Below are 12,500 nucleotides of genomic sequence, written 5' to 3' on the forward strand. Positions count from 1 at the left end.
GTATATGGATAAGTAGCCTATGGTTGTCAACTTATTTCGTACGGCCATACCAGCCTGGCAACGCCCGATCTCGTCTGATCTCGGAAGCTAAGCAGGGTCGGGCCTGGTTAGTACTTGGATGGGAGACCGCCTGGGAATACCAGGTGCTGTATGCTCTTTTGCTCATTCACTTAGAAACTGACATCTTGCAATATGCACAAGTAGTCCTTCATGAAAGGGGCTGGAAGCTGTTTTCATTTTGACACGAGAGAGAGAGAGAGAGAGAGAGAGAGACCACCTTGCATTGTCAATTGCTAAATCTGTATATGGATAAGTAGCCTATGGTTGTCAACTTATTTCGTACGGCCATACCAGCCTGGCAACGCCCAATCTCGTCTGATCTCGGAAGCTAAGCAGGGTCGGGCCTGGTTAGTACTTGGATGGGAGACCGCCTGGGAATACCAGGTGCTGTATGCTCTTTTGCTCATTCACTTAGAAACTGAAATCTTGCAATATGCACAAGTAGTCCTTCATGAAAGGGGCTGGAAGCTGTTTTCATTTTGACACGAGAGAGAGAGAGAGAGAGAGAGAGAGACTACCTTGCATTGTCAATTGCTAAATCTGTATATGGATAAGTAGCCTATGGTTGTCAACTTATTTCGTACGGCCATACCAGCCTGGCAACGCCCGATCTCGTCTGATCTCGGAAGCTAAGCAGGGTCGGGCCTGGTTAGTACTTGGATGGGAGACCGCCTGGGAATACCAGGTGCTGTATGCTCTTTTGCTCATTCACTTAGAAACTGAAATCTTGCAATATGCACAAGTAGTCCTTCATGAAAGGGGCTGGAAGCTGTTTTCATTTTGACACGAGAGAGAGAGAGAGAGACCACCTTGCATTGTCAATTGCTAAATCTGTATATGGATAAGTAGCCTATGGTTGTCAACTTATTTCGTACGGCCATACCAGCCTGGCAACGCCCGATCTCGTCTGATCTCGGAAGCTAAGCAGGGTCGGGCCTGGTTAGTACTTGGATGGGAGACCGCCTGGGAATACCAGGTGCTGTATGCTCTTTTGCTCATTCACTTAGAAACTGACATCTTGCAATATGCACAAGTAGTCCTTCATGAAAGGGGCTGGAAGCTGTTTTCATTTTGACACGAGAGAGAGAGAGAGAGAGACTACCTTGCATTGTCAATTGCTAAATCTGTATATGGATAAGTAGCCTATGGTTGTCAACTTATTTCGTACGGCCATACCAGCCTGGCAACGCCCGATCTCGTCTGATCTCGGAAGCTAAGCAGGGTCGGGCCTGGTTAGTACTTGGATGGGAGACCGCCTGGGAATACCAGGTGCTGTATGCTCTTTTGCTCATTCACTTAGAAACTGAAATCTTGCAATATGCACAAGTAGTCCTTCATGAAAGGGGCTGGAAGCTGTTTTCATTTTGACACGAGAGAGAGAGAGAGAGAGACCACCTTGCATTGTCAATTGCTAAATCTGTATATGGATAAGTAGCCTATGGTTGTCAACTTATTTCGTACGGCCATACCAGCCTGGCAACGCCCGATCTCGTCTGATCTCGGAAGCTAAGCAGGGTCGGGCCTGGTTAGTACTTGGATGGGAGACCGCCTGGGAATACCAGGTGCTGTATGCTCTTTTGCTCATTCACTTAGAAACTGACATCTTGCAATATGCACAAGTAGTCCTTCATGAAAGGGGCTGGAAGCTGTTTTCATTTTGACACGAGAGAGAGAGAGACTACCTTGCATTGTCAATTGCTAAATCTGTATATGGATAAGTAGCCTATGGTTGTCAACTTATTTCGTACGGCCATACCAGCCTGGCAACGCCCGATCTCGTCTGATCTCGGAAGCTAAGCAGGGTCGGGCCTGGTTAGTACTTGGATGGGAGACCGCCTGGGAATACCAGGTGCTGTATGCTCTTTTGCTCATTCACTTAGAAACTGACATCTTGCAATATGCACAAGTAGTCCTTCATGAAAGGGGCTGGAAGCTGTTTTCATTTTGACACGAGAGAGAGAGAGAGAGAGAGAGAGAGAGACCACCTTGCATTGTCAATTGCTAAATCTGTATATGGATAAGTAGCCTATGGTTGTCAACTTATTTCGTACGGCCATACCAGCCTGGCAACGCCCGATCACGTCTGATCTCGGAAGCTAAGCAGGGTCGGGCCTGGTTAGTACTTGGATGGGAGACCGCCTGGGAATACCAGGTGCTGTATGCTCTTTTGCTCATTCACTTAGAAACTGACATCTTGCAATATGCACAAGTAGTCCTTCATGAAAGGGGCTGGAAGCTGTTTTCATTTTGACACGAGAGAGAGAGAGAGAGACCACCTTGCATTGTCAATTGCTAAATCTGTATATGGATAAGTAGCCTATGGTTGTCAACTTATTTCGTACGGCCATACCAGCCTGGCAACGCCCGATCACGTCTGATCTCGGAAGCTAAGCAGGGTCGGGCCTGGTTAGTACTTGGATGGGAGACCGCCTGGGAATACCAGGTGCTGTATGCTCTTTTGCTCATTCACTTAGAAACTGACATCTTGCAATATGCACAAGTAGTCCTTCATGAAAGGGGCTGGAAGCTGTTTTCATTTTGACACGAGAGAGAGAGAGAGAGAGAGAGAGAGACTACCTTGCATTGTCAATTGCTAAATCTGTATATGGATAAGTAGCCTATGGTTGTCAACTTATTTCGTACGGCCATACCAGCCTGGCAACGCCCGATCTCGTCTGATCTCGGAAGCTAAGCAGGGTCGGGCCTGGTTAGTACTTGGATGGGAGACCGCCTGGGAATACCAGGTGCTGTATGCTCTTTTGCTCATTCACTTAGAAGCTGAAATCTTGCAATATGCACAAGTAGTCCTTCATGAAAGGGGCTGGAAGCTGTTTTCATTTTGACACGAGAGAGAGAGAGAGAGAGAGAGACTACCTTGCATTGTCAATTGCTAAATCTGTATATGGATAAGTAGCCTATGGTTGTCAACTTATTTCGTACGGCCATACCAGCCTGGCAACGCCCGATCTCGTCTGATCTCGGAAGCTAAGCAGGGTCGGGCCTGGTTAGTACTTGGATGGGAGACCGCCTGGGAATACCAGGTGCTGTATGCTCTTTTGCTCATTCACTTAGAAACTGACATCTTGCAATATGCACAAGTAGTCCTTCATGAAAGGGGCTGGAAGCTGTTTTCATTTCGACACGAGAGAGAGAGAGAGAGAGACTACCTTGCATTGTCAATTGCTAAATCTGTATATGGATAAGTAGCCTATGGTTGTCAACTTATTTCGTACGGCCATACCAGCCTGGCAACGCCCGATCTCGTCTGATCTCGGAAGCTAAGCAGGGTCGGGCCTGGTTAGTACTTGGATGGGAGACCGCCTGGGAATACCAGGTGCTGTATGCTCTTTTGCTCATTCACTTAGAAACTGAAATCTTGCAATATGCACAAGTAGTCCTTCATGAAAGGGGCTGGAAGCTGTTTTCATTTTGACACGAGAGAGAGAGAGAGAGAGACCACCTTGCATTGTCAATTGCTAAATCTGTATATGGATAAGTAGCCTATGGTTGTCAACTTATTTCGTACGGCCATACCAGCCTGGCAACGCCCGATCTCGTCTGATCTCGGAAGCTAAGCAGGGTCGGGCCTGGTTAGTACTTGGATGGGAGACCGCCTGGGAATACCAGGTGCTGTATGCTCTTTTGCTCATTCACTTAGAAACTGACATCTTGCAATATGCACAAGTAGTCCTTCATGAAAGGGGCTGGAAGCTGTTTTCATTTTGACACGAGAGAGAGAGAGACTACCTTGCATTGTCAATTGCTAAATCTGTATATGGATAAGTAGCCTATGGTTGTCAACTTATTTCGTACGGCCATACCAGCCTGGCAACGCCCGATCTCGTCTGATCTCGGAAGCTAAGCAGGGTCGGGCCTGGTTAGTACTTGGATGGGAGACCGCCTGGGAATACCAGGTGCTGTATGCTCTTTTGCTCATTCACTTAGAAACTGACATCTTGCAATATGCACAAGTAGTCCTTCATGAAAGGGGCTGGAAGCTGTTTTCATTTTGACACGAGAGAGAGAGAGAGAGAGAGAGAGAGAGACCACCTTGCATTGTCAATTGCTAAATCTGTATATGGATAAGTAGCCTATGGTTGTCAACTTATTTCGTACGGCCATACCAGCCTGGCAACGCCCGATCTCGTCTGATCTCGGAAGCTAAGCAGGGTCGGGCCTGGTTAGTACTTGGATGGGAGACCGCCTGGGAATACCAGGTGCTGTATGCTCTTTTGCTCATTCACTTAGAAACTGAAATCTTGCAATATGCACAAGTAGTCCTTCATGAAAGGGGCTGGAAGCTGTTTTCATTTTGACACGAGAGAGAGAGAGAGAGAGAGAGAGAGAGAGAGAGACTACCTTGCATTGTCAATTGCTAAATCTGTATATGGATAAGTAGCCTATGGTTGTCAACTTATTTCGTACGGCCATACCAGCCTGGCAACGCCCGATCTCGTCTGATCTCGGAAGCTAAGCAGGGTCGGGCCTGGTTAGTACTTGGATGGGAGACCGCCTGGGAATACCAGGTGCTGTATGCTCTTTTGCTCATTCACTTAGAAACTGACATCTTGCAATATGCACAAGTAGTCCTTCATGAAAGGGGCTGGAAGCTGTTTTCATTTTGACACGAGAGAGAGAGAGAGAGAGACTACCTTGCATTGTCAATTGCTAAATCTTTATATGGATAAGTAGCCTATGGTTGTCAACTTATTTCGTACGGCCATACCAGCCTGGCAACACCCGATCTCGTCTGATCTCGGAAGCTAAGCAGGGTCGGGCCTGGTTAGTACTTGGATGGGAGACCGCCTGGGAATACCAGGTGCTGTATGCTCTTTTGCTCATTCACTTAGAAACTGACATCTTGCAATATGCACAAGTAGTCCTTCATGAAAGGGGCTGGAAGCTGTTTTCATTTTGACACGAGAGAGAGAGAGAGAGAGAGAGAGAGACTACCTTGCATTGTCAATTGCTAAATCTGTATATGGATAAGTAGCCTATGGTTGTCAACTTATTTCGTACGGCCATACCAGCCTGGCAACGCCCGATCTCGTCTGATCTCGGAAGCTAAGCAGGGTCGGGCCTGGTTAGTACTTGGATGGGAGACCGCCTGGGAATACCAGGTGCTGTATGCTCTTTTGCTCATTCACTTAGAAACTGAAATCTTGCAATATGCACAAGTAGTCCTTCATGAAAGGGGCTGGAAGCTGTTTTCATTTTGACACGAGAGAGAGAGAGAGAGACCACCTTGCATTGTCAATTGCTAAATCTGTATATGGATAAGTAGCCTATGGTTGTCAACTTATTTCGTACGGCCATACCAGCCTGGCAACGCCCGATCACGTCTGATCTCGGAAGCTAAGCAGGGTCGGGCCTGGTTAGTACTTGGATGGGAGACCGCCTGGGAATACCAGGTGCTGTATGCTCTTTTGCTCATTCACTTAGAATCTGACATCTTGCAATATGCACAAGTAGTCCTTCATGAAAGGGGCTGGAAGCTGTTTTCATTTTGACACGAGAGAGAGAGAGAGAGAGAGAGAGAGACTACCTTGCATTGTCAATTGCTAAATCTGTATATGGATAAGTAGCCTATGGTTGTCAACTTATTTCGTACGGCCATACCAGCCTGGCAACGCCCAATCTCGTCTGATCTCGGAAGCTAAGCAGGGTCGGGCCTGGTTAGTACTTGGATGGGAGACCGCCTGGGAATACCAGGTGCTGTATGCTCTTTTGCTCATTCACTTAGAAACTGAAATCTTGCAATATGCACAAGTAGTCCTTCATGAAAGGGGCTGGAAGCTGTTTTCATTTTGACACGAGAGAGAGAGAGAGAGAGAGAGACTACCTTGCATTGTCAATTGCTAAATCTGTATATGGATAAGTAGCCTATGGTTGTCAACTTATTTCGTACGGCCATACCAGCCTGGCAACGCCCGATCTCGTCTGATCTCGGAAGCTAAGCAGGGTCGGGCCAGGTTAGTACTTGGATGGGAGACCGCCTGGGAATACCAGGTGCTGTATGCTCTTTTGCTCATTCACTTAGAAACTGAAATCTTGCAATATGCACAAGTAGTCCTTCATGAAAGGGGCTGGAAGCTGTTTTCATTTTGACACGAGAGAGAGAGAGAGAGAGAGAGAGAGACCACCTTGCATTGTCAATTGCTAAATCTGTATATGGATAAGTAGCCTATGGTTGTCAACTTATTTCGTACGGCCATACCAGCCTGGCAACGCCCGATCTCGTCTGATCTCGGAAGCTAAGCAGGGTCGGGCCTGGTTAGTACTTGGATGGGAGACCGCCTGGGAATACCAGGTGCTGTATGCTCTTTTGCTCATTCACTTAGAAACTGAAATCTTGCAATATGCACAAGTAGTCCTTCATGAAAGGGGCTGGAAGCTGTTTTCATTTTGACACGAGAGAGAGAGAGAGAGACCACCTTGCATTGTCAATTGCTAAATCTGTATATGGATAAGTAGCCTATGGTTGTCAACTTATTTCGTACGGCCATACCAGCCTGGCAACGCCCGATCTCGTCTGATCTCGGAAGCTAAGCAGGGTCGGGCCTGGTTAGTACTTGGATGGGAGACCGCCTGGGAATACCAGGTGCTGTATGCTCTTTTGCTCATTCACTTAGAAACTGACATCTTGCAATATGCACAAGTAGTCCTTCATGAAAGGGGCTGGAAGCTGTTTTCATTTTGACACGAGAGAGAGAGAGAGAGACCACCTTGCATTGTCAATTGCTAAATCTGTATATGGATAAGTAGCCTATGGTTGTCAACTTATTTCGTACGGCCATACCAGCCTGGCAACGCCCGATCACGTCTGATCTCGGAAGCTAAGCAGGGTCGGGCCTGGTTAGTACTTGGATGGGAGACCGCCTGGGAATACCAGGTGCTGTATGCTCTTTTGCTCATTCACTTAGAATCTGACATCTTGCAATATGCACAAGTAGTCCTTCATGAAAGGGGCTGGAAGCTGTTTTCATTTTGACACGAGAGAGAGAGAGAGAGAGAGAGAGAGACTACCTTGCATTGTCAATTGCTAAATCTGTATATGGATAAGTAGCCTATGGTTGTCAACTTATTTCGTACGGCCATACCAGCCTGGCAACGCCCAATCTCGTCTGATCTCGGAAGCTAAGCAGGGTCGGGCCTGGTTAGTACTTGGATGGGAGACCGCCTGGGAATACCAGGTGCTGTATGCTCTTTTGCTCATTCACTTAGAAACTGAAATCTTGCAATATGCACAAGTAGTCCTTCATGAAAGGGGCTGGAAGCTGTTTTCATTTTGACACGAGAGAGAGAGAGAGAGAGAGAGAGAGACCACCTTGCATTGTCAATTGCTAAATCTGTATATGGATAAGTAGCCTATGGTTGTCAACTTATTTCGTACGGCCATACCAGCCTGGCAACGCCCGATCTCGTCTGATCTCGGAAGCTAAGCAGGGTCGGGCCTGGTTAGTACTTGGATGGGAGACCGCCTGGGAATACCAGGTGCTGTATGCTCTTTTGCTCATTCACTTAGAAACTGAAATCTTGCAATATGCACAAGTAGTCCTTCATGAAAGGGGCTGGAAGCTGTTTTCATTTTGACACGAGAGAGAGAGAGAGAGACCACCTTGCATTGTCAATTGCTAAATCTGTATATGGATAAGTAGCCTATGGTTGTCAACTTATTTCGTACGGCCATACCAGCCTGGCAACGCCCGATCTCGTCTGATCTCGGAAGCTAAGCAGGGTCGGGCCTGGTTAGTACTTGGATGGGAGACCGCCTGGGAATACCAGGTGCTGTATGCTCTTTTGCTCATTCACTTAGAAACTGACATCTTGCAATATGCACAAGTAGTCCTTCATGAAAGGGGCTGGAAGCTGTTTTCATTTTGACACGAGAGAGAGAGAGAGAGAGAGAGAGAGACTACCTTGCATTGTCAATTGCTAAATCTGTATATGGATAAGTAGCCTATGGTTGTCAACTTATTTCGTACGGCCATACCAGCCTGGCAACGCCCGATCACGTCTGATCTCGGAAGCTAAGCAGGGTCGGGCCTGGTTAGTACTTGGATGGGAGACCGCCTGGGAATACCAGGTGCTGTATGCTCTTTTGCTCATTCACTTAGAAACTGACATCTTGCAATATGCACAAGTAGTCCTTCATGAAAGGGGCTGGAAGCTGTTTTCATTTTGACACGAGAGAGAGAGAGAGAGAGAGAGAGAGACCACCTTGCATTGTCAATTGCTAAATCTGTATATGGATAAGTAGCCTATGGTTGTCAACTTATTTCGTACGGCCATACCAGCCTGGCAACGCCCGATCTCGTCTGATCTCGGAAGCTAAGCAGGGTCGGGCCTGGTTAGTACTTGGATGGGAGACCGCCTGGGAATACCAGGTGCTGTATGCTCTTTTGCTCATTCACTTAGAAACTGACATCTTGCAATATGCACAAGTAGTCCTTCATGAAAGGGGCTGGAAGCTGTTTTCATTTTGACACGAGAGAGAGAGAGAGAGAGAGAGAGAGACCACCTTGCATTGTCAATTGCTAAATCTGTATATGAATAAGTAGCCTATGGTTGTCAACTTATTTCGAACGGCCATACCAGCCTGGCAACGCCCGATCACGTCTGATCTCGGAAGCTAAGCAGGGTCGGGCCTGGTTAGTACTTGGATGGGAGACCGCCTGGGAATACCAGGTGCTGTATGCTCTTTTGCTCATTCACTTAGAAACTGACATCTTGCAATATGCACAAGTAGTCCTTCATGAAAGGGGCTGGAAGCTGTTTTCATTTTGACACGAGAGAGAGAGAGAGAGACCACCTTGCATTGTCAATTGCTAAATCTGTATATGGATAAGTAGCCTATGGTTGTCAACTTATTTCGTACGGCCATACCAGCCTGGCAACGCCCGATCACGTCTGATCTCGGAAGCTAAGCAGGGTCGGGCCTGGTTAGTACTTGGATGGGAGACCGCCTGGGAATACCAGGTGCTGTATGCTCTTTTGCTCATTCACTTAGAAACTGACATCTTGCAATATGCACAAGTAGTCCTTCATGAAAGGGGCTGGAAGCTGTTTTCATTTTGACACGAGAGAGAGAGAGAGAGAGAGAGACTACCTTGCATTGTCAATTGCTAAATCTGTATATGGATAAGTAGCCTATGGTTGTCAACTTATTTCGTACGGCCATACCAGCCTGGCAACGCCCGATCTCGTCTGATCTCGGAAGCTAAGCAGGGTCGGGCCTGGTTAGTACTTGGATGGGAGACCGCCTGGGAATACCAGGTGCTGTATGCTCTTTTGCTCATTCACTTAGAAACTGAAATCTTGCAATATGCACAAGTAGTCCTTCATGAAAGGGGCTGGAAGCTGTTTTCATTTTGACACGAGAGAGAGAGAGAGAGAGAGAGACCACCTTGCATTGTCAATTGCTAAATCTGTATATGGATAAGTAGCCTATGGTTGTCAACTTATTTCGTACGGCCATACCAGCCTGGCAACGCCCGATCTCGTCTGATCTCGGAAGCTAAGCAGGGTCGGGCCAGGTTAGTACTTGGATGGGAGACCGCCTGGGAATACCAGGTGCTGTATGCTCTTTTGCTCATTCACTTAGAAACTGAAATCTTGCAATATGCACAAGTAGTCCTTCATGAAAGGGGCTGGAAGCTGTTTTCATTTTGACACGAGAGAGAGAGAGAGAGAGACCACCTTGCATTGTCAATTGCTAAATCTGTATATGGATAAGTAGCCTATGGTTGTCAACTTATTTCGTACGGCCATACCAGCCTGGCAACGCCCGATCTCGTCTGATCTCGGAAGCTAAGCAGGGTTGGGCCTGGTTAGTACTTGGATGGGAGACCGCCTGGGAATACCAGGTGCTGTATGCTCTTTTGCTCATTCACTTAGAAACTGAAATCTTGCAATATGCACAAGTAGTCCTTCATGAAAGGGGCTGGAAGCTGTTTTCATTTTGACACGAGAGAGAGAGAGAGAGAGACCACCTTGCATTGTCAATTGCTAAATCTGTATATGGATAAGTAGCCTATGGTTGTCAACTTATTTCGTACGGCCATACCAGCCTGGCAACGCCCGATCTCGTCTGATCTCGGAAGCTAAGCAGGGTCGGGCCTGGTTAGTACTTGGATGGGAGACCGCCTGGGAATACCAGGTGCTGTATGCTCCTTTGCTCATTCACTTAGAAACTGAAATCTTGCAATATGCACAAGTAGTCCTTCATGAAATGGGCTGGAAGCTGTTTTCATTTTGACACAAGAGAGAGAGAGAGAGACCACCTTGCATTGTCAATTGCTAAATCTGTATATGGATAAGTAGCCTATGGTTGTCAACTTATTTCGTACGGCCATACCAGCCTGGCAACGCCCGATCTCGTCTGATCTCGGAAGCTAAGCAGGGTCGGGCCTGGTTAGTACTTGGATGGGAGACCGCCTGGGAATACCAGGTGCTGTATGCTCTTTTGCTCATTCACTTAGAAACTGACATCTTGCAATATGCACAAGTAGTCCTTCATGAAAGGGGCTGGAAGCTGTTTTCATTTTGACACGAGAGAGAGAGAGAGAGAGAGAGACCACCTTGCATTGTCAATTGCCAAATCTGTATATGGATAAGTAGCCTATGGTTGTCACCTTATTTTACGGCCATACCAGCCTGGCAACGCCCGATCTCGTCTGATCTCGGAAGCTAAGCAGGGTCGGGCCTGGTTAGTACTTGGATGGGAGACCGCCTGGGAATACCAGGTGCTGTATGCTCTTTTGCTCATTCACTTAGAAACTGAAATCTTGCAATATGCACAAGTAGTCCTTCATGAAAGGGGCTGGAAGCTGTTTTCATTTTGACACGAGAGAGAGAGAGAGAGAGACCACCTTGCATTGTCAATTGCTAAATCTGTATATGGATAAGTAGCCTATGGTTGTCAACTTATTTCGTACGGCCATACCAGCCTGGCAACGCCCGATCTCGTCTGATCTCGGAAGCTAAGCAGGGTCGGGCCTGGTTAGTACTTGGATGGGAGACCGCCTGGGAATACCAGGTGCTGTATGCTCTTTTGCTCATTCACTTAGAAACTGAAATCTTGCAATATGCACAAGTAGTCCTTCATGAAAGGGGCTGGAAGCTGTTTTCATTTTGACACGAGAGAGAGAGAGAGAGACCACCTTGCATTGTCAATTGCTAAATCTGTATATGGATAAGTAGCCTATGGTTGTCAACTTATTTCGTACGGCCATACCAGCCTGGCAACGCCCGATCTCGTCTGATCTCGGAAGCTAAGCAGGGTCGGGCCTGGTTAGTACTTGGATGGGAGACCGCCTGGGAATACCAGGTGCTGTATGCTCTTTTGCTCATTCACTTAGAAACTGAAATCTTGCAATATGCACAAGTAGTCCTTCATGAAAGGGGCTGGAAGCTGTTTTCATTTTGACACGAGAGAGAGAGAGAGAGACCACCTTGCATTGTCAATTGCTAAATCTGTATATGGATAAGTAGCCTATGGTTGTCAACTTATTTCGTACGGCCATACCAGCCTGGCAACGCCCGATCTCGTCTGATCTCGGAAGCTAAGCAGGGTCGGGCCTGGTTAGTACTTGGATGGGAGACCGCCTGGGAATACCAGGTGCTGTATGCTCTTTTGCTCATTCACTTAGAAACTGACATCTTGCAATATGCACAAGTAGTCCTTCATGAAAGGGGCTGGAAGCTGTTTTCATTTTGACACGAGAGAGAGAGAGAGAGAGAGAGAGAGACTACCTTGCATTGTCAATTGCTAAATCTGTATATGGATAAGTAGCCTATGGTTGTCAACTTATTTCGTACGGCCATACCAGCCTGGCAACGCCCGATCACGTCTGATCTCGGAAGCTAAGCAGGGTCGGGCCTGGTTAGTACTTGGATGGGAGACCGCCTGGGAATACCAGGTGCTGTATGCTCTTTTGCTCATTCACTTAGAAACTGACATCTTGCAATATGCACAAGTAGTCCTTCATGAAAGGGGCTGGAAGCTGTTTTCATTTTGACACGAGAGAGAGAGAGAGAGAGAGAGACCACCTTGCATTGTCAATTGCTAAATCTGTATATGGATAAGTAGCCTATGGTTGTCAACTTATTTCGTACGGCCATACCAGCCTGGCAACGCCCGATCTCGTCTGATCTCGGAAGCTAAGCAGGGTCGGGCCTGGTTAGTACTTGGATGGGAGACCGCCTGGGAATACCAGGTGCTGTATGCTCTTTTGCTCATTCACTTAGAAACTGACATCTTGCAATATGCACAAGTAGTCCTTCATGAAAGGGGCTGGAAGCTGTTTTCATTTTGACACGAGAGAGAGAGAGAGAGAGAGAGAGAGACCACCTTGCATTGTCAATTGCTAAATCTGTATATGAATAAGTAGCCTATGGTTGTCAACTTATTTCGTACGGCCATACCAGCCTGGCAACGC

At 47.1% G+C, this 12,500-nt stretch overlaps 40 non-coding genes and 3 pseudogenes across 40 annotated transcripts in view; all 43 read left to right on the top strand.

Annotated features, from left to right (window-relative positions):
• The first annotated feature begins 36 nt into the window (after positions 1-36).
• Positions 37-155, top strand: LOC146232206 (5S ribosomal RNA). The gene has a single exon (XR_014744583.1). It is a non-coding gene; the product is annotated as a 5S ribosomal RNA (ribosomal RNA).
• A 182-nt stretch (positions 156-337) lies between these two features.
• On the top strand, positions 338-456 carry LOC146232207 (5S ribosomal RNA; annotated as a pseudogene).
• A 182-nt stretch (positions 457-638) lies between these two features.
• Positions 639-757, top strand: LOC146232208 (5S ribosomal RNA). Its single transcript, XR_014744584.1, has one exon. It is a non-coding gene; the product is annotated as a 5S ribosomal RNA (ribosomal RNA).
• A 172-nt stretch (positions 758-929) lies between these two features.
• Positions 930-1,048, top strand: LOC146232209 (5S ribosomal RNA). The gene has a single exon (XR_014744585.1). It is a non-coding gene; the product is annotated as a 5S ribosomal RNA (ribosomal RNA).
• Positions 1,049-1,222: 174 nt separating this feature from the next.
• On the top strand, positions 1,223-1,341 carry LOC146232210 (5S ribosomal RNA). Its single transcript, XR_014744586.1, has one exon. It is a non-coding gene; the product is annotated as a 5S ribosomal RNA (ribosomal RNA).
• A 174-nt stretch (positions 1,342-1,515) lies between these two features.
• On the top strand, positions 1,516-1,634 carry LOC146232211 (5S ribosomal RNA). Its single transcript, XR_014744587.1, has one exon. It is a non-coding gene; the product is annotated as a 5S ribosomal RNA (ribosomal RNA).
• A 168-nt stretch (positions 1,635-1,802) lies between these two features.
• Positions 1,803-1,921, top strand: LOC146232212 (5S ribosomal RNA). The gene has a single exon (XR_014744589.1). It is a non-coding gene; the product is annotated as a 5S ribosomal RNA (ribosomal RNA).
• A 184-nt stretch (positions 1,922-2,105) lies between these two features.
• Positions 2,106-2,224, top strand: LOC146232213 (5S ribosomal RNA). The gene has a single exon (XR_014745105.1). It is a non-coding gene; the product is annotated as a 5S ribosomal RNA (ribosomal RNA).
• A 172-nt stretch (positions 2,225-2,396) lies between these two features.
• On the top strand, positions 2,397-2,515 carry LOC146232214 (5S ribosomal RNA). Its single transcript, XR_014745106.1, has one exon. It is a non-coding gene; the product is annotated as a 5S ribosomal RNA (ribosomal RNA).
• Positions 2,516-2,697: 182 nt separating this feature from the next.
• Positions 2,698-2,816, top strand: LOC146232215 (5S ribosomal RNA). Its single transcript, XR_014744590.1, has one exon. It is a non-coding gene; the product is annotated as a 5S ribosomal RNA (ribosomal RNA).
• Positions 2,817-2,994: 178 nt separating this feature from the next.
• LOC146232216 (5S ribosomal RNA) lies at positions 2,995-3,113 on the top strand. Its single transcript, XR_014744592.1, has one exon. It is a non-coding gene; the product is annotated as a 5S ribosomal RNA (ribosomal RNA).
• A 174-nt stretch (positions 3,114-3,287) lies between these two features.
• LOC146232217 (5S ribosomal RNA) lies at positions 3,288-3,406 on the top strand. The gene has a single exon (XR_014744593.1). It is a non-coding gene; the product is annotated as a 5S ribosomal RNA (ribosomal RNA).
• Positions 3,407-3,580: 174 nt separating this feature from the next.
• On the top strand, positions 3,581-3,699 carry LOC146232218 (5S ribosomal RNA). Its single transcript, XR_014744594.1, has one exon. It is a non-coding gene; the product is annotated as a 5S ribosomal RNA (ribosomal RNA).
• Positions 3,700-3,867: 168 nt separating this feature from the next.
• On the top strand, positions 3,868-3,986 carry LOC146232219 (5S ribosomal RNA). The gene has a single exon (XR_014744596.1). It is a non-coding gene; the product is annotated as a 5S ribosomal RNA (ribosomal RNA).
• Positions 3,987-4,170: 184 nt separating this feature from the next.
• Positions 4,171-4,289, top strand: LOC146232220 (5S ribosomal RNA). Its single transcript, XR_014744597.1, has one exon. It is a non-coding gene; the product is annotated as a 5S ribosomal RNA (ribosomal RNA).
• Positions 4,290-4,479: 190 nt separating this feature from the next.
• Positions 4,480-4,598, top strand: LOC146232221 (5S ribosomal RNA). Its single transcript, XR_014744598.1, has one exon. It is a non-coding gene; the product is annotated as a 5S ribosomal RNA (ribosomal RNA).
• A 174-nt stretch (positions 4,599-4,772) lies between these two features.
• LOC146232222 (5S ribosomal RNA) lies at positions 4,773-4,891 on the top strand. The gene has a single exon (XR_014746584.1). It is a non-coding gene; the product is annotated as a 5S ribosomal RNA (ribosomal RNA).
• Positions 4,892-5,073: 182 nt separating this feature from the next.
• LOC146232223 (5S ribosomal RNA) lies at positions 5,074-5,192 on the top strand. The gene has a single exon (XR_014744599.1). It is a non-coding gene; the product is annotated as a 5S ribosomal RNA (ribosomal RNA).
• Positions 5,193-5,364: 172 nt separating this feature from the next.
• LOC146232224 (5S ribosomal RNA) lies at positions 5,365-5,483 on the top strand. The gene has a single exon (XR_014745107.1). It is a non-coding gene; the product is annotated as a 5S ribosomal RNA (ribosomal RNA).
• A 182-nt stretch (positions 5,484-5,665) lies between these two features.
• On the top strand, positions 5,666-5,784 carry LOC146232225 (5S ribosomal RNA; annotated as a pseudogene).
• Positions 5,785-5,962: 178 nt separating this feature from the next.
• Positions 5,963-6,081, top strand: LOC146232226 (5S ribosomal RNA). Its single transcript, XR_014744809.1, has one exon. It is a non-coding gene; the product is annotated as a 5S ribosomal RNA (ribosomal RNA).
• Positions 6,082-6,263: 182 nt separating this feature from the next.
• On the top strand, positions 6,264-6,382 carry LOC146232227 (5S ribosomal RNA). Its single transcript, XR_014744600.1, has one exon. It is a non-coding gene; the product is annotated as a 5S ribosomal RNA (ribosomal RNA).
• Positions 6,383-6,554: 172 nt separating this feature from the next.
• Positions 6,555-6,673, top strand: LOC146232228 (5S ribosomal RNA). Its single transcript, XR_014744603.1, has one exon. It is a non-coding gene; the product is annotated as a 5S ribosomal RNA (ribosomal RNA).
• A 172-nt stretch (positions 6,674-6,845) lies between these two features.
• LOC146232229 (5S ribosomal RNA) lies at positions 6,846-6,964 on the top strand. The gene has a single exon (XR_014745108.1). It is a non-coding gene; the product is annotated as a 5S ribosomal RNA (ribosomal RNA).
• Positions 6,965-7,146: 182 nt separating this feature from the next.
• Positions 7,147-7,265, top strand: LOC146232230 (5S ribosomal RNA; annotated as a pseudogene).
• Positions 7,266-7,447: 182 nt separating this feature from the next.
• On the top strand, positions 7,448-7,566 carry LOC146232231 (5S ribosomal RNA). Its single transcript, XR_014744604.1, has one exon. It is a non-coding gene; the product is annotated as a 5S ribosomal RNA (ribosomal RNA).
• Positions 7,567-7,738: 172 nt separating this feature from the next.
• LOC146232232 (5S ribosomal RNA) lies at positions 7,739-7,857 on the top strand. Its single transcript, XR_014744605.1, has one exon. It is a non-coding gene; the product is annotated as a 5S ribosomal RNA (ribosomal RNA).
• Positions 7,858-8,039: 182 nt separating this feature from the next.
• On the top strand, positions 8,040-8,158 carry LOC146232233 (5S ribosomal RNA). Its single transcript, XR_014745110.1, has one exon. It is a non-coding gene; the product is annotated as a 5S ribosomal RNA (ribosomal RNA).
• Positions 8,159-8,340: 182 nt separating this feature from the next.
• LOC146232234 (5S ribosomal RNA) lies at positions 8,341-8,459 on the top strand. The gene has a single exon (XR_014744606.1). It is a non-coding gene; the product is annotated as a 5S ribosomal RNA (ribosomal RNA).
• Positions 8,460-8,641: 182 nt separating this feature from the next.
• Positions 8,642-8,760, top strand: LOC146232235 (5S ribosomal RNA). Its single transcript, XR_014746327.1, has one exon. It is a non-coding gene; the product is annotated as a 5S ribosomal RNA (ribosomal RNA).
• Positions 8,761-8,932: 172 nt separating this feature from the next.
• On the top strand, positions 8,933-9,051 carry LOC146232236 (5S ribosomal RNA). The gene has a single exon (XR_014745111.1). It is a non-coding gene; the product is annotated as a 5S ribosomal RNA (ribosomal RNA).
• Positions 9,052-9,229: 178 nt separating this feature from the next.
• LOC146232237 (5S ribosomal RNA) lies at positions 9,230-9,348 on the top strand. The gene has a single exon (XR_014744607.1). It is a non-coding gene; the product is annotated as a 5S ribosomal RNA (ribosomal RNA).
• A 178-nt stretch (positions 9,349-9,526) lies between these two features.
• LOC146232238 (5S ribosomal RNA) lies at positions 9,527-9,645 on the top strand. The gene has a single exon (XR_014744822.1). It is a non-coding gene; the product is annotated as a 5S ribosomal RNA (ribosomal RNA).
• Positions 9,646-9,819: 174 nt separating this feature from the next.
• On the top strand, positions 9,820-9,938 carry LOC146232239 (5S ribosomal RNA). Its single transcript, XR_014744527.1, has one exon. It is a non-coding gene; the product is annotated as a 5S ribosomal RNA (ribosomal RNA).
• Positions 9,939-10,112: 174 nt separating this feature from the next.
• Positions 10,113-10,231, top strand: LOC146232240 (5S ribosomal RNA). Its single transcript, XR_014744608.1, has one exon. It is a non-coding gene; the product is annotated as a 5S ribosomal RNA (ribosomal RNA).
• A 172-nt stretch (positions 10,232-10,403) lies between these two features.
• Positions 10,404-10,522, top strand: LOC146232241 (5S ribosomal RNA). Its single transcript, XR_014744609.1, has one exon. It is a non-coding gene; the product is annotated as a 5S ribosomal RNA (ribosomal RNA).
• A 176-nt stretch (positions 10,523-10,698) lies between these two features.
• LOC146232242 (5S ribosomal RNA) lies at positions 10,699-10,817 on the top strand. Its single transcript, XR_014745572.1, has one exon. It is a non-coding gene; the product is annotated as a 5S ribosomal RNA (ribosomal RNA).
• Positions 10,818-10,991: 174 nt separating this feature from the next.
• Positions 10,992-11,110, top strand: LOC146232243 (5S ribosomal RNA). The gene has a single exon (XR_014744610.1). It is a non-coding gene; the product is annotated as a 5S ribosomal RNA (ribosomal RNA).
• Positions 11,111-11,282: 172 nt separating this feature from the next.
• On the top strand, positions 11,283-11,401 carry LOC146232244 (5S ribosomal RNA). Its single transcript, XR_014744611.1, has one exon. It is a non-coding gene; the product is annotated as a 5S ribosomal RNA (ribosomal RNA).
• Positions 11,402-11,573: 172 nt separating this feature from the next.
• LOC146232245 (5S ribosomal RNA) lies at positions 11,574-11,692 on the top strand. Its single transcript, XR_014744612.1, has one exon. It is a non-coding gene; the product is annotated as a 5S ribosomal RNA (ribosomal RNA).
• A 182-nt stretch (positions 11,693-11,874) lies between these two features.
• LOC146232246 (5S ribosomal RNA) lies at positions 11,875-11,993 on the top strand. The gene has a single exon (XR_014745112.1). It is a non-coding gene; the product is annotated as a 5S ribosomal RNA (ribosomal RNA).
• Positions 11,994-12,171: 178 nt separating this feature from the next.
• LOC146232247 (5S ribosomal RNA) lies at positions 12,172-12,290 on the top strand. Its single transcript, XR_014744615.1, has one exon. It is a non-coding gene; the product is annotated as a 5S ribosomal RNA (ribosomal RNA).
• A 182-nt stretch (positions 12,291-12,472) lies between these two features.
• Positions 12,473-12,500, top strand: part of LOC146232248 (5S ribosomal RNA) — a 119-nt gene continuing 91 nt past the window's right edge. Inside the window, exon 1 of the ribosomal RNA XR_014745113.1 lies at positions 12,473-12,500. This exon is cut by the window's right edge and continues 91 nt beyond it. This is a non-coding gene — a ribosomal RNA (5S ribosomal RNA).

The sequence above is a fragment of the Hypomesus nipponensis genome, chromosome 24 (assembly GCF_054491055.1).
Source record: "Hypomesus nipponensis isolate SF chromosome 24, ASM5449105v1, whole genome shotgun sequence".
Lineage (NCBI taxonomy): Eukaryota > Metazoa > Chordata > Actinopteri > Osmeriformes > Osmeridae > Hypomesus > Hypomesus nipponensis.